Source organism: Prionailurus viverrinus, chromosome C2, assembly GCF_022837055.1.
Source record: "Prionailurus viverrinus isolate Anna chromosome C2, UM_Priviv_1.0, whole genome shotgun sequence".
Lineage (NCBI taxonomy): Eukaryota > Metazoa > Chordata > Mammalia > Carnivora > Felidae > Prionailurus > Prionailurus viverrinus.
The window spans coordinates 9,327,876-9,341,472 of NC_062569.1; the positions used below are offsets into that span (position 1 = coordinate 9,327,876).

The following is a 13,597-nucleotide window of genomic DNA, read 5'->3' on the forward strand; positions in this document are numbered from 1 at the left end:
TCTCTCACAAATAAATGAGCATTAAAAAAAAATGCTATTTGCAATCACTAAAAATATTAAATACTTAAATATAAACCGAACAAGGGGTGCCTGGGTAGCTCAGTCAGTTAAGGGTCCGACTTCAGCTCAGGTCATGATCTTGCCATTCCCAAGTTCGAGCCCCACGTCAGGCTCTGTGCTAACAGCTCATAATGTTAGCTCGGAATCTGGAGCCTGTTTCAGATTCTGTGTCTCCCTCTCTCTGCCCCTCTCCTGCTAGAACTCTCTCTCTCAAAAATAAATATTAAAATATATATGTGTGTGTATGTGTGTATATATATACATCCAACATATAAAGGATCTACATGTTCTAACTACACAATATCATTTAAAAGAAATCCAAGAAGATCTAAATAAATGGAAAGACGAATTTGTGTGTGTACTGTATTGTTATGTAATTATGATGTACTGACATCTTAAAAAACCTTTCCGACTATGCAGACTGACCCTCCCAAGGCTAGCCAATTCTTAGAGACAGCAAAGGCTCAGAAAATTCTTTCATATGCAAACTAACCAATCCAGAGCCATACCCTCCTCTATCTGGCCCATACACCCCCCCCCTAGAAGGTAATATTCTTCTGCCTTAATCATCCCAGGGGCAGTTACTATCCAACTATCCCAATAGCCCAGAGCCTACTTAAGTTATTCAACTAGGCAATTCCAAGCTATTCACCCTACCCTTGCCATGCCTTTCCTGTAGAAATCCCAATAAAGGCTATGGCTTAAGCAGGCCCCTCACCGCCATCTTTTGCCTCCTGACCACCGTGGTATTCTTCCACGTGGCCATGTGTGGCATGCCATGGTAAGTCTCAAGGACCTATTAGTAGAATACACTTTGTTTTCCCGAGCCTCTCCTCTGTGTCCTCTGGTGGACACTCCTGACCATCTTATAAACAGATACACAAGAGGTATACTAGATGGGAAGACAATATAGCAGAGATGTCAATTTTCCCCAACCCAATAGCCCAGATTAATGCAATTCCTATCAAAATCCTAGACAAAAGTTGATGGATATCAACAGGATTATTCTAAAATTTATGCATAAAGGTAGCGGCGCCTGGGTGGCTCAGTTGGTTAAGTGTCAACTTCGACTCAGGTCATGATCTCACAGTTCATGAATTCGAGCCCCTCATTGGACTGTCTGTGGTCAGCACAGAGCCCGCTTCAGATCCTCGATCTCCGTCTCTCTGCCCCTTGCGTGCTCTCTCAAAAATAAATTAAAAAATAAACAAATAAAGGGCACCTGGGTGGCTCAGTCGGTTAAGCATCCAACTTCAGCTCAGGTCATTATCTCATGGTCTGTGAGTTCGAGCCCCACATCAGGCTCTGAGGCTCAGAGCCTGGAGCTTGTTTCAGATTCTGTGTCTCCCTCTCCCTCCCTGTCCCTCCCTCACTTGCACTCTGTCTCTCTCTCAAAAATAAACATTAAAAAAAATTTTAGTAAAACAAAATTTATGTGTAAAGGTAAAATAAATAGAATAGCCAAAACAATTTGGGAAAAAAAGTGCTGAAATTAATCTGATCTCAACACTTAGTATATACATAATGTAATCAAAACTGTGAGGCACTGCCAGAGACAGATATATCGATCAATGGAACACAGAATCCAAAAATAGCTCCACAAGTATGGCCTGCTGATTTCTGAGAAAAGTGAAAAGGCAATCCAAAGGAGGAAAGTCAGCCTTTTCAACAAATGATGCTGGAGCAACGGACTATCCAAAGGACGAACAAAAAGCAAGCCTCAACCTAAGTCTAACGCTTTATACAACATACGAACTTAAAATGGATCATGGACTTAAAGGTAAAACATGAAACTATGAAATTAGGGGAGGGGAGAATGGGGTAAACTCTTCAGGGTCTAGGCAAAAAGATTGGGCACCAATCTGTACAGTGATACAGACACTGTATCAAAGAAGATATACAGTTGACAAATAAGCACATGAAAACATGTTCAACATCATTAGCAGTTAAGGAAATACAAATCACAACCACAATGAGGTAACACTACACACCCATCAGAATGGCAAAAATAAAAAAATAAAAAAATAAAAACAGCGACAACACCAATTGCTGCTAAGGATGGAGAAAAACTAGACCACTCAGAAATTGCTGGTAGGATACAAAATGGTACAGCTACTCTAGAAAACTGCAGCAGTGTCTGGAAAAAAAAACAAAAACCAAAAAACACTCAACATGCATATACCAAAGGACCCAGCAAACCGTACCCCTAAGCATACATCCCAGAGAAACTGTGATTTGGTGGCAAGTCCGCTCTTTCCTGAACCCCAAATCTTAAGCATTTTTCCCAGAGAAATGAAGACTTTCATCCACACGAAGACCTGTACGTCAGTGTTTGTAAGAGCTTTACTCGTAACTGTCAAACCTGGGAATGACTCTGGTGTCTTTCGACATGGGGATGGTTAAACGAACTGTGGTACAACTGATACCATGGAGTCCCATTAAGCAATAAAAAGGAACCAACTACCGACACGTGGAACAACCTGGATGAATCTCCAAAGAATGACACCAAAGTCTAAAAGCCAGTCCCGAAAGGCTACACGATATGACTGCACTCACACGACATTCTCAAATTATACAAGTATAGAAATGGAGAATAGATCAGTGGTTGCCAGCGGTGGAAGTGGGGGTGAGACAAATGATAGACAGCAACATGAACTATTCTTGGTGATGAAATGCCTCTGTTCCTTAACTCTTTCAGTGTCAGTATCCTGGCTGTAATATCATACCGTAGGACTCCCAAGATGTTACTATTGTGAAAAACTGGATCAAGAATACACAGTATCTCTGTACTAGTTCTCACGACGGCATATGATCTACAATTATCTCCAAGTAAAAGGCCTAATTCTTTTCAAGAGTCAACCTCATACTACATTTGAAACCTAGATCCTACTTTCTGCTTCACAAAGTTAGTGGCAGGGATTTACAATATTTCCCCATTGTCGAATCCACTGGCCTTTTGAATCCATCAACGTCACTTGAAATTAAAAACACTTTAATGCTGAAGATCTTTAAAGAGATAAAACTGTCTGAACCGCCTGCAGCTTAACAGAAATTGCTTTGGAGCTTAGTGTCTTGTAAACAGATACACATCATATAATCCAAGCTAGTAACACCACAGCCAGCGGACAGCTCATTTGCAAAACAGTTTAACTTTGGATAGCACTAAACAGTACACAACACAGAATGCTTGTATGCAATGTTATTTGCATAGATTTTCCACTTGTTTTTTCCTTTAATGTTTATTTTTTGAGAGAGAGACAGAGACAGAGTGCAAGCAGGCAAAGAGACAGGGAGACACAGAACCCGCAGCGGGCTCCGGGCTCTGAGCTGTCAGCACAGAGCCCAGCGTGCATGGCTCAAACTCAACAAGCCATGAGATCATGACCTGAGCCAAAGTCGGACACGAAACCAACTGAGCCGCCCAGGCGCCCCTTCACTTGTCATTTTTAAAGAAATTTTAATATTGAAAAGCACAACTGTAAGAATAATAAACAACCATTCCACATGAGGGACAAATAACCAAAGAGAAAAACAAGTTTTCGTTGACCTAGGTACAATGACATTTGAAAATGCCAATACTAAACAGAACAAAAGGTTAAAAATAGATTTGTTTAGTCCTTCCTCAAACTCAAAAATATGAGTAATTCGAAGATACTGTTCTTATGTATGTTTTCCTGTATTCTGTGAAAATTCACCTGGCCTTCTAACACTGAAACTAACAGAGGAAAAAAAAAAAAAAAAACCAGGGCAGATATTCAAGCATTATGCTAGTATTGTGTGCCATTTTTTGAAAAACCTAAGTAAAGGAAAATGAGGGGGTGGGAGAGGGCTTATTTCTAGCATCACTTTGCTTTGAGGCAAATATACACCGTCGTTAATGGAGACCATCCTTCTGCAACTAAAGCCATGATTGGTCGATTGGCCACTACACATAATAATTTAAGATTGTACTATTTCTTAAACTGCTTTGAAATCCAAACCCATTTTATCACAACTCTGACAAGGTGGAATGAGGCCTCTTCTGGCGTTATACGAAGGCATCAGATTAAACTAAATGGTCAAATGTGCACCAATGTCACGTAGCCTGGACTGAGTCTCTCAGGTCAAAGGCAAAAAGACAGGAAGATGACGAACTAAGAAGTATGAATACCAAAGCTTGGAAGTTCCGCAGTTATGAAACTAATGCTTGGACACTTGCACAGGTATCATTTGCTTGTTCTTAAACCTCAAAATAGTTCTTAAGTGTCCATGTTCACAGGTATACAATTAACAGCTACAAACAGAAACTGAACTAAACTCCAGATCCAGGAAATAGCTGGCATTTCCTAGTCAGTGTTTTTACCCCACAGGGACATTTTTAAAGCCCTACCTAACTACTCCCAATAGGAGACACAGCAGCAGTCATCGTAAGAGCTATACCATAACCTTTTAAATTAGATGTTGTTCAGTATTCTCCCCTAACCTCTGAAATAAGAGGTATTCCATCCACAAACTCAAGTAAACCAAGAATCCCAACGAACAGCACTCTGCCCAGGCTTTTTCTTTCTTAGAACCCCACTTTCAATGTCCCAAACATAGTGAGGGCATATAAAATAAGAACACTGTGAGCCTCACAGTTCTTGCCTGAATTTTATTTGTACTGAATCTTACATTCCTTTGGGTCCTGCGTTTCTGATTAAGCCTTCCCAAGTAAAATCACACCTGTGGACTTGAAACTTAAACCCTCATTTTCACAAGTGCTGGTTAAAAAGTGAGGCAGAGAAGGAAGTCTTGACACATAAAGACAGGTCAATGATGCAGAAGAAAGATGGCAAACTTGCTTGACGGGAATAGAATTCTGTTCTGTATTTAATAACCAAAAATATTATTCCAATGAAGCAGCGTAGTCTGCATGAACCTCTCCTGGTGACATCTTGACATCAAAGTTTTAATATTATCTCCGTGGATGTAACCTTTAATTATCTCAGTATCGGTTGGCATCTAACTCCTAAAATCAGGCAATGGGGAACCTCAAGTAAGGACTGCTAACTTGTCACTTCCCTGTTGAGGCCTAAATATAAACAAATAACCTATAATCGGTGGATTCCTTCTCTTAAAAATAACAAACTGTCGGGGCGCCTGGGTGGCTTAGTTCCTTGGGCATCCAACACTTGATTTCAGCTCAGATCATGATCTCATGTTTGTGGGTTCCAACCCCGCACGGGGCTCTGCACTGGCAGTGCAAAGCCTGCTTGGGATTCTCCGTCTCGCTCTTCCTCTGCCTCTTCCCCAGTTGTGCATCCAAGGTCTCTCTCTCTCTCTCTCAAAAATAAATAAATATTAAAAAAAAAAAAAAAAAAAAAAAAGAAAACTGTCAGGAAAAGCAAATAAAACACCTAAGCAGATTTCTTATGCCGTCTTTTACAGTCATATAGAAAGTTTGGAAGCACTCGGTATACCAACTCTATCAACTTCATAGCCTCTTGTTTTGTTTTTAAATTAGGTGTCAACAAATTTCAACTGCAAAAGAAACCGGTCACTTTTTGCTCACTGGTCATCCAGTCCCTCTTCCTAACACTCCTCAACCTCTTTTGTGGCTAAATACCTCTCCTGTACTGGGTTTAGTCTGTGGGATGACAAAACAGGCATTCTGCACCCTAAATATGGAACCTGAAAGGGTCCCCAACTCCCCTCAGAACCTCTTTCTTCCCACAGTGTGGAGCAGTCAAGAGAAGGCCACGATCTAAACTCAGCCAGCGGGGCTCTTGCTCAGAAATATGAACCTTGGGGCACGTGCGTGGCTCAGCTGGTTAAGCGTCCAACGTCAGCTCAGGTCTGGAGCTCACAGTTCCTGAGCTCAGCACAGAGCCTGCTTCGGATCCTCTGTCTCCCGCTCTCTGCCCCTCCCCCACTCATGCTCACACTCTCCCAAAAATCAACATTTAAAAGAAACAGAGAGAGAGAGAGAGAGAGAGAGAGATGAACCTTGAGTGGAGTGACCCACAGTAATGGCATAGCTGACCTTCACTCACTCATTCTGGCAGTGGCCCCAAGCAAGACTCCAAGAGAATCCTGCTCGAGGCCTTCCAGAGCCGCCAGGTCCTCACTGCTCCAAAGCAGTCTCTTGGAGCCTTTGACCTTGCTTATCCCCTAATAAATACCCATTAGGCTACAGTTAGGCAGAGTCAACCCGGAAAAGTGGCCAACAGTGCCCCTCCTTTCCTGGACACACAAAAAGATTCCCCAGCCCCCTTGATGTGACTAGTTCCAGCCTACTGAACGTGGAAACGATGTCCATACACCCACGTGCAATTTTCCCGCCTCTCTTCCCTGCCCCAGGAAACGTTCAAGCACGACACTGGATGGAGATGGAAATGTGGAAACAGCCGGGAATGCTGAGGTCAGCTGCCCTTGGAGCCACCTAAGCCCGCAGGATCAAAGGTGAGCCCGAGACGTCCCAGGTCTTTGTTACCACAACATAAACTAGCCAGTCAGGAGACTGATCCCTCATTCAATTCAAGGAGACCATCCTAGTTATACACAGAAAGAAAGGAGTTTTCATAATTCAAATAATCACTAATAAAACACTCAGGAAACTATGGCACACACATCTAAGGAGGAAAGATGATCATTTGTGTGGCAGCTAAAATCTGCCATCAACATTTATGGATTCATGGATCTGCCACCATGAATGCAAGGCACCAACTACTAGAAAAGCAGTGTATTAAAAGTATCTGGATAGACCTTGCTATGCAGATTAAGTTAAGAAATCAGAGGTCAGACTGCAATAAATCTGTAGTGTGAAACCTGAGTAACCGTTAAAATTCTTTTGTACATTCTGATAGGTGATAGACAAAATATCCTGAACACTCCTCCCACTGAAAATAACAAAAAATGCTGGAAAAAATCTTTTTACGTAGCTTTATAAAATGCATAGTTGAACCGGCAAGAAACTAAGGAAACCTCAAAGACCAAAAGTAGAGAGGAAAGAGGAAAACAGAGAAATAAGTAAACCCTCAAGATACTTTAACCCTGGCGGCATGTGCTAAATCTTGGTGATCTTGAAACAACCTTTTGAAACGGAACAAGAGACAAACCTCTGGGCCCGCCCACAGTGTGGCATCAAATATAGGAGACCATTCACATTCAGATGAAACCCCAAGGATGGACCAGGAGACTACAGATGCTGGCGAGGATGTGGAGACACGGGAACCCTCTTGCACTGTTGGTGGGAATGCAAACTGGTGCAGCCGCTCTGGAAAACAGTGTGGAGGTTCCTCAAAAACTTAAAAATAGAATTACTCTATGACCCAGCAATAGCACTGCTAGGAATTTACCCAAGAGATACAGGAGTGCTGATGCATAGGGGCACTTGTACCCCAATGTTTATAGCAGCACTTTCAACAATAGCCAAATGATGGAAAGAGTCTAAATGTCCATCAACTAACGAATAAATAAAGAAAACATGGTTCATATATACAATGGAATACTACTTGACAAAGAGAAAGAATGAGATCCGGCCATTTGCTGCAACGTGGATGGAACTGGAGAGTGTTATGCTAAGTGAAATAAGCCAGGCAGAGAAAGACAGACACCTCATGTTTCCACTCACATGTGGATCTTTTTTTTTTTTTATTTTTTTTTTTTCAACGTTTATTTATTTTGGGGACAGAGAGAGACAGAGCATGAACGGGGGAGGGGCAGAGAGAGAGGGAGACACAGAATCGGAAACAGGCTCCAGGCTCTGAGCCATCAGCCCAGAGCCTGACGCGGGGCTCGAACTCACGGACCGCGAGATCGTGACCTGGCCGAAGTCGGATGCTTAACCGACTGCGCCACCCAGGCGCCCCTGTGGATCTTGAGAAACTTAACAGAAGACCACAGGGGAAAAGAAGGGGGGAGAGAGGGAGGAAGGCAAACCATAAGAGACACTTAAGGACTAAGAGCAAACCAAGGGTAGGTGGGGGGTGGGGGAGAGGGGAAAGTGGGTAATGAGCAGAGAGAAGGGCACTTGTTGGGATGAGCACTGGGTGTTGCATGGAAACCAATTTGACAATAAACTATATTTAGAAAAGGAAAGAAAAGGAAAGAAAAGAAAAGAAACCCCAAGGATATATGAATAAAAAGTGAACCAGCCTACAAAAGAGGATGGTAAGGAATCTTGAGATCTTGGTACTGAATGAAACAGTGGGAGGCAGGGAGGAAATCTTCCCTAAGAATTGAACCAGGTCTGAAAAGCAAGTCTGCAGATCACATTCACATTGCCTCTCACCTGGGAGACCGGAGATTCAAGCACCTGGGACTTTGCCAGGCTGACCAGCAGCAACCTGACCTTAATGATGGTCTACAGTTAATGAGGTCAAAATGCTAGGATTCCCCGAGACTGTAGAGCAGCAGTGGTTCTCAATTTTATTGTGCTTCATAATCACCGAAGAATTTGTAAAGATATACTGCTGAACTCCACCCCCAGAGATTCTCATTCAGTAGGTCTGGGGTGGGGGGGCCTGAGAATCTGTACATCTAACAAGTTGCCCGGTGATGCTTAAGGTCTAGGACAACACTGAAATCACTACTGTGGAACTCAATATTGCCTGCATATTGGAATCATTTGCAAAGCTTTAAAAACTATAGATACCTGCATCTAGCCCCAGAGACTCTGGTTTAGTCGGTCCAGGGCATAGCCTGGACATCCGAATTACAGAAAACAGACTCTGAAAGCTCAGGGAACTGAAAATGTTGACGTGGTTCTACAAAATGCAACCTGCCCAGCCACCCCCTAAACCATCCCTCCAAGGTGGGCCTGAAAAGCATGCCTTAGTGAGAGGGACACCAGCATCTTTGAGAAGCTCTGAGGTGGCTATCCTTGACAGGCCAGAAGGGACAGTGGAGCAAACCAACAGTGGAATTGGGTTCTCTGGTCACAATGGGAATAATGGGATGGGATCCAGCAAGGGTAGAAGCCCAGGCAGCACTTAACTGTAGGCACAAGTGCCACCGTGAGTCACATGCAACGTGTGATCACAGTATTCTGACCCCCTGGAGTCCAAGACAAGGACAGCCTCTCATCCAGACCCCAGGCCCAAGCTGCTTCACAGACCCAGAGCTCCTCCATTAAGCTAACGGTCCCCTCCAAAGAGATCCCTACAAAATGGTCACAGAGCGAATGCTGGGGATGTTCCCCACCACCTTCCTTCCCCAGACTGTCCTCAGACATTTACCATGGGACTGAGCACTGGGAAAAGGGAAATGCCCAGACCCTCTGGCTCTGAACTTGGGCTGATCTCTGGAGACCTAAGAAACCACTGTACTGCAGTAGTCAGATCAAGAAAGAGCTTATCAAGGCCATGTGCCACATGGGATCTTACTAAACCCATCTCACATCTGTCCAGTGGGCCCGTGGAGCTATCCTCAGTTATTTTCCTAGGTCTAGAACATACAATGAGAAAAGATACACTCAGCAACTAGCAGGATCCCCACAATGGATTCCCAACGAGTGGACTGAGGTCTATTCAGAGTACCAAGAGACAAAGTAGAAGGTCCTGGAACTACAACACCTTCCCTGCCTGCCCAATGACAGGAAACCAAAAGCAGGTCATATCCAGCCAGGTCAATTATTAGGACTCAATGGCACCAAATACTTGAGAGGTACAGGGATGGTGATTTTTTTTTTAATTTTTTTTTTTTTAACGTTTATTTTTGAGACAGAGAGAGACAGAGCATGAACGGGGGAGGGGCAGAGAGAGAGGGAGACACAGAATCGGAAACAGGCTGCAGGCTCCGAGCCATCAGCCCAGAGCCCGACGCGAGGCTCGAACCCACAGACCGTGAGGTCGTGACCTGAGCTGAAGTCGGACGCTTAACCGACTGAGCCACCCAGGCGCCCCCAGGGATGGTGATTTCTGCCACGTCCCCGTTTAACTTGCCTGTCAGGCCAGTACAGAAGCCACATGGGTTACAGAGCAGGACTACAGATTACTGCAAATTTAATCAGCTGACGATGCCTATTAGAGCTGCAGTTCAGCCGTGCTATCTTTACTGAACCAAATTAACATAGCCCCTGGCACTCCTTATGCTCTCTTTCCCAGTCCGATCAGTAAATAAAATCAGAGGCAGTTTCAACTTACTAAATTGCCCCTACGTCAAGTCTCCTGCTCTGTCACAATATAGTCCAGAGGAACCCCCATCACCTTGATAATCTGCAGGATATCCTACTGTTTCGTTATACTGGTGACATGCTAACTGGACCTGGTAAGCAGCACCCTAGCTTGTATGCCAGAGAGTAGGAGATAAATCCTGCAAAAGCCCTTGGTCTATTACACTGGTGCAGTACCTAGGAATCCAGCCGTCTTGGGGCATGTAATAAATAATACTCCTTCTAAATTAAGAGAGGGGTGCCTGGGTGGCTCTGTCAGTTGAGCGTCCGACTCTTGATTTCGGCTCATGTTCTCATGGTTCATGGGATTGAGCTCCGCACACGGCCCTGTGCTGACAGCGGGGAACCTGCTTGAGATTCTCTCTCACTCTGCTCACCCCCCACCAAAAATAAATAAAACTTAAAAAATAATAATGAAGTAAAAGAGAAGTTGCTGCACCTCGCATTATCCACCTAGATAAGGAGGTTCAATAGTGGGGGAGTCTGTTTGGGTTTTATAGGCTCCAATCCATTTCCTGATCATTGATAAGGCTGCCAGTTTTGAGAGGGGCCCAAGAAAGGGTTCTGCAGCAGGTCCAAGCCAAAGCACAAGCTTCTCTGCCAGCTGGGTCTTAAGACTCAGCAGACTTAATGCTATTGTATGTGACTGTGGCCGACAGCAATGCTATACAAAGCCTATGGCAAGCCATAGCAGCAGACTCCTAGCACAGACCTCAAGGATTCTGGAACCAGGCCCTGTCCTGCCCTCTGTCAACAACTGTCCTTCATCTCAAAAGCAGCTCCTGGCTTGCTGCGGAACCCTGGAATAATATGGGGCCTGCCCTGCCCATCATGAACTGGATGTTACCCGTAACACGGGTTACACACAGCAGCATTTTACTTTTCAATTAAAATGTTAACAATGGGCCCGGGCCAAGCAGATTCACTCACTCCATATGTATAGGTGACTCAGACTCCCATGATTATCTGCTCCCACTGCTCAGCTGCCTCCCTGTTCCTCAGCCTATACTCATGATTTCCCAGAATGTTCTAGATTTCCTCCCTCTCAGGAGAAAAAAGCATAAACCTGGTTTGCATATGGATCTGCATGTTATGTCTGAATCAGCAGGAAGTGGATGGCCACGTCACTGCAACCCCATTCAATTTGGTCCACAAAGACAATGGTGAAAGGAAATGCTCCAAGTAGGCAAAATTGTGGGTGGTACTTCTCTAAATGAGAGAGATGGACCAAAGGATGGGTCTATACCAACTCAGAGGCAGTAGCTAACTAGAAAGAACAAATTTATACATCCCCCCCCCCCACAAAAAAAAAGTGTGGGGAAAGAAGTATAGACGGAGGCCTCTTGAATGGGAACAGAGTGTAAATACATTCATAACCCACCCTATAAATGCCCACCAGAGGGGATCAACAGTCAGCTGGAAAAGCAGAACCACCTGTGGGTGCCAGTCAACATTCTTCACCAGTTACCCTGGTGCTTGCTCAAGGAACCCATGTACAACCAAAACAGCATGGAGGCCAGACTGGTGACTATGCACGGGCCCCACAACATGGAATTGTGCTCACAAAGGACGACTTGGCCACTGCCACTGCCGAGTTCCAGCCTGCCGTGAACAGAGACCAACACTGAGTCTTGATGTAACTCTGTTCCCTAGAGGCCCCAGGTGGTCACACAGTGGCAGGCTGATTACACTGGAACTCTCTGATCATGAAGGGAACAACATTTTGTCCTCACAGGGGCAGATGCCTATTCCAGGTGTCGATTAACCATCCCTGTCCCTGCACTTGAGCCATCTCTAACATCCACGGTACTGCCCCTTTCAATCAGCCTCCCACTGCGACTCCCAAATGTTGTTCCAGAAATGGCATCCACCCCACCCCCCCTTCTTCTCTTTGGACCAAGAAGTAAGGGCAACTCCACTATTCCTAACCCTGGATAACGGCACTATCCCCTTTGTAAACGAACCATCAGATAATTATCCCAATTTGAGTATACCATGTGTTTGGAACCATGAATGATAGAATTCCCTTTGAAAGCCCCACTTTCCAATTTTTCCCCGCAGTTGTTTCTGAAACCAATTAACATTGGAAATGACAGTGCCCCTGACCCCCACTCGTAGGTGCATTCATCTTTTCCTTCTTGAAAAAAAATCACACCAACATCATACACTTAGACTGACCAATGAGTAAGCTGTCACGTTTCATTTTGAGTAACAGCCTCTGAAGCCTTCACAAACTATCCATTTTATAATTCTGAGTTCATTTACCCAAATTAAAATTAAAAAAAAAAAAAAAAAGGAACTGGGAGCGCGTGGGTGGCTTAGTCGTTTAAGTGTCTGATTTTGGCTCAGGTCGTGATCTAGCGGTCTGTGAGTTGGAGCCCCATGTCAGGCTCTGTGCTGACAGCTCGGAGCCTGGAGCCTGCTTCGGATTCTGGGTCTCGCTCGCTCTCTCTGACCCTCCCCTGCTCATGCTGTCTCAAAAATAAATAAAATGTTAAAAAAAAATTTTTCTTTTAAAAACAAAGGAACTGCTGGAATTGCCAAGGACAGTGGATTCATACGTCATCTCGGTATGTGAAGATTAGTCCCTGAATTCCGCTTCTTGGCTACTCACCAAGCAACAATGGTCGCCAACGGCAACTGCGTAGCAGTGGCTAAGAGAGGGTGGTACAAAGTTAAGACACTGGCAGTCTGCAGAGACCTCAATCTAGAATCTGCCTTCAACGATGAGGAAAGCCATGCTGTTCTAACAAGGTACTGCAGCCAGGACTCTGAGCAGCTCCCCTAGGAAGAGACGCACATCCTACATTTCCACACTTCTCTGCCTTCCCCTGGCAACCCCAACCAGACCTGACCAACAGGAAGAGAGAAGCCAGTCCAGACAGGAAAAACAAAGGCAAACACACATTCCAGGTACTGCCACACTGTCCTGCTAGACCCTTTCTTCTGTGTCTAATGAAGGAGCGACTGGGGGGGGGGGGGGGGGGGGTTAGATGATACATGAGACACCTACGTATCTTTATCGAGGATTAAATGACATTTTTATTTGGGATCAGCAGAACACAACCACACCAGCTATGTAAATGTTTTCTGAAGAAACCAAGTTAGGGGCACCGGGTGGCTCAGTCAGTTAAGCCTCTGACTCTTGATTCTGGCTCAGGTCATGACCTCACAGTTTGTAGGTTCGAGTCCCCCATCAGGCTCTGCACTGACCGCAAGGAGCCTGCTTGGGAATCTTGCTGGCTCTCTCTGCCCCTCCCCCACCCGCATTCTCCCCCTCTCTCTAACTAAACACCAATTTTTTAAAGAAACAAAGGTACCATTGTACTTCATTAATATTGAGTCTTTTAGGGCCTGGAATATTTAAAAGCTATGGCACAAAGAACATAACCTCAATACTGTGGT

The 13,597-nt window shown here is 44.6% G+C and overlaps 1 protein-coding gene across 5 annotated transcripts in view; it reads right to left on the reverse strand.

Moving 5' to 3' along the window:
- The window catches only part of ULK4 (unc-51 like kinase 4), a 582,128-nt gene that overhangs the window by 488,711 nt on the left and 79,820 nt on the right, over positions 1–13,597 (reverse strand). The window lies entirely within an intron of this gene.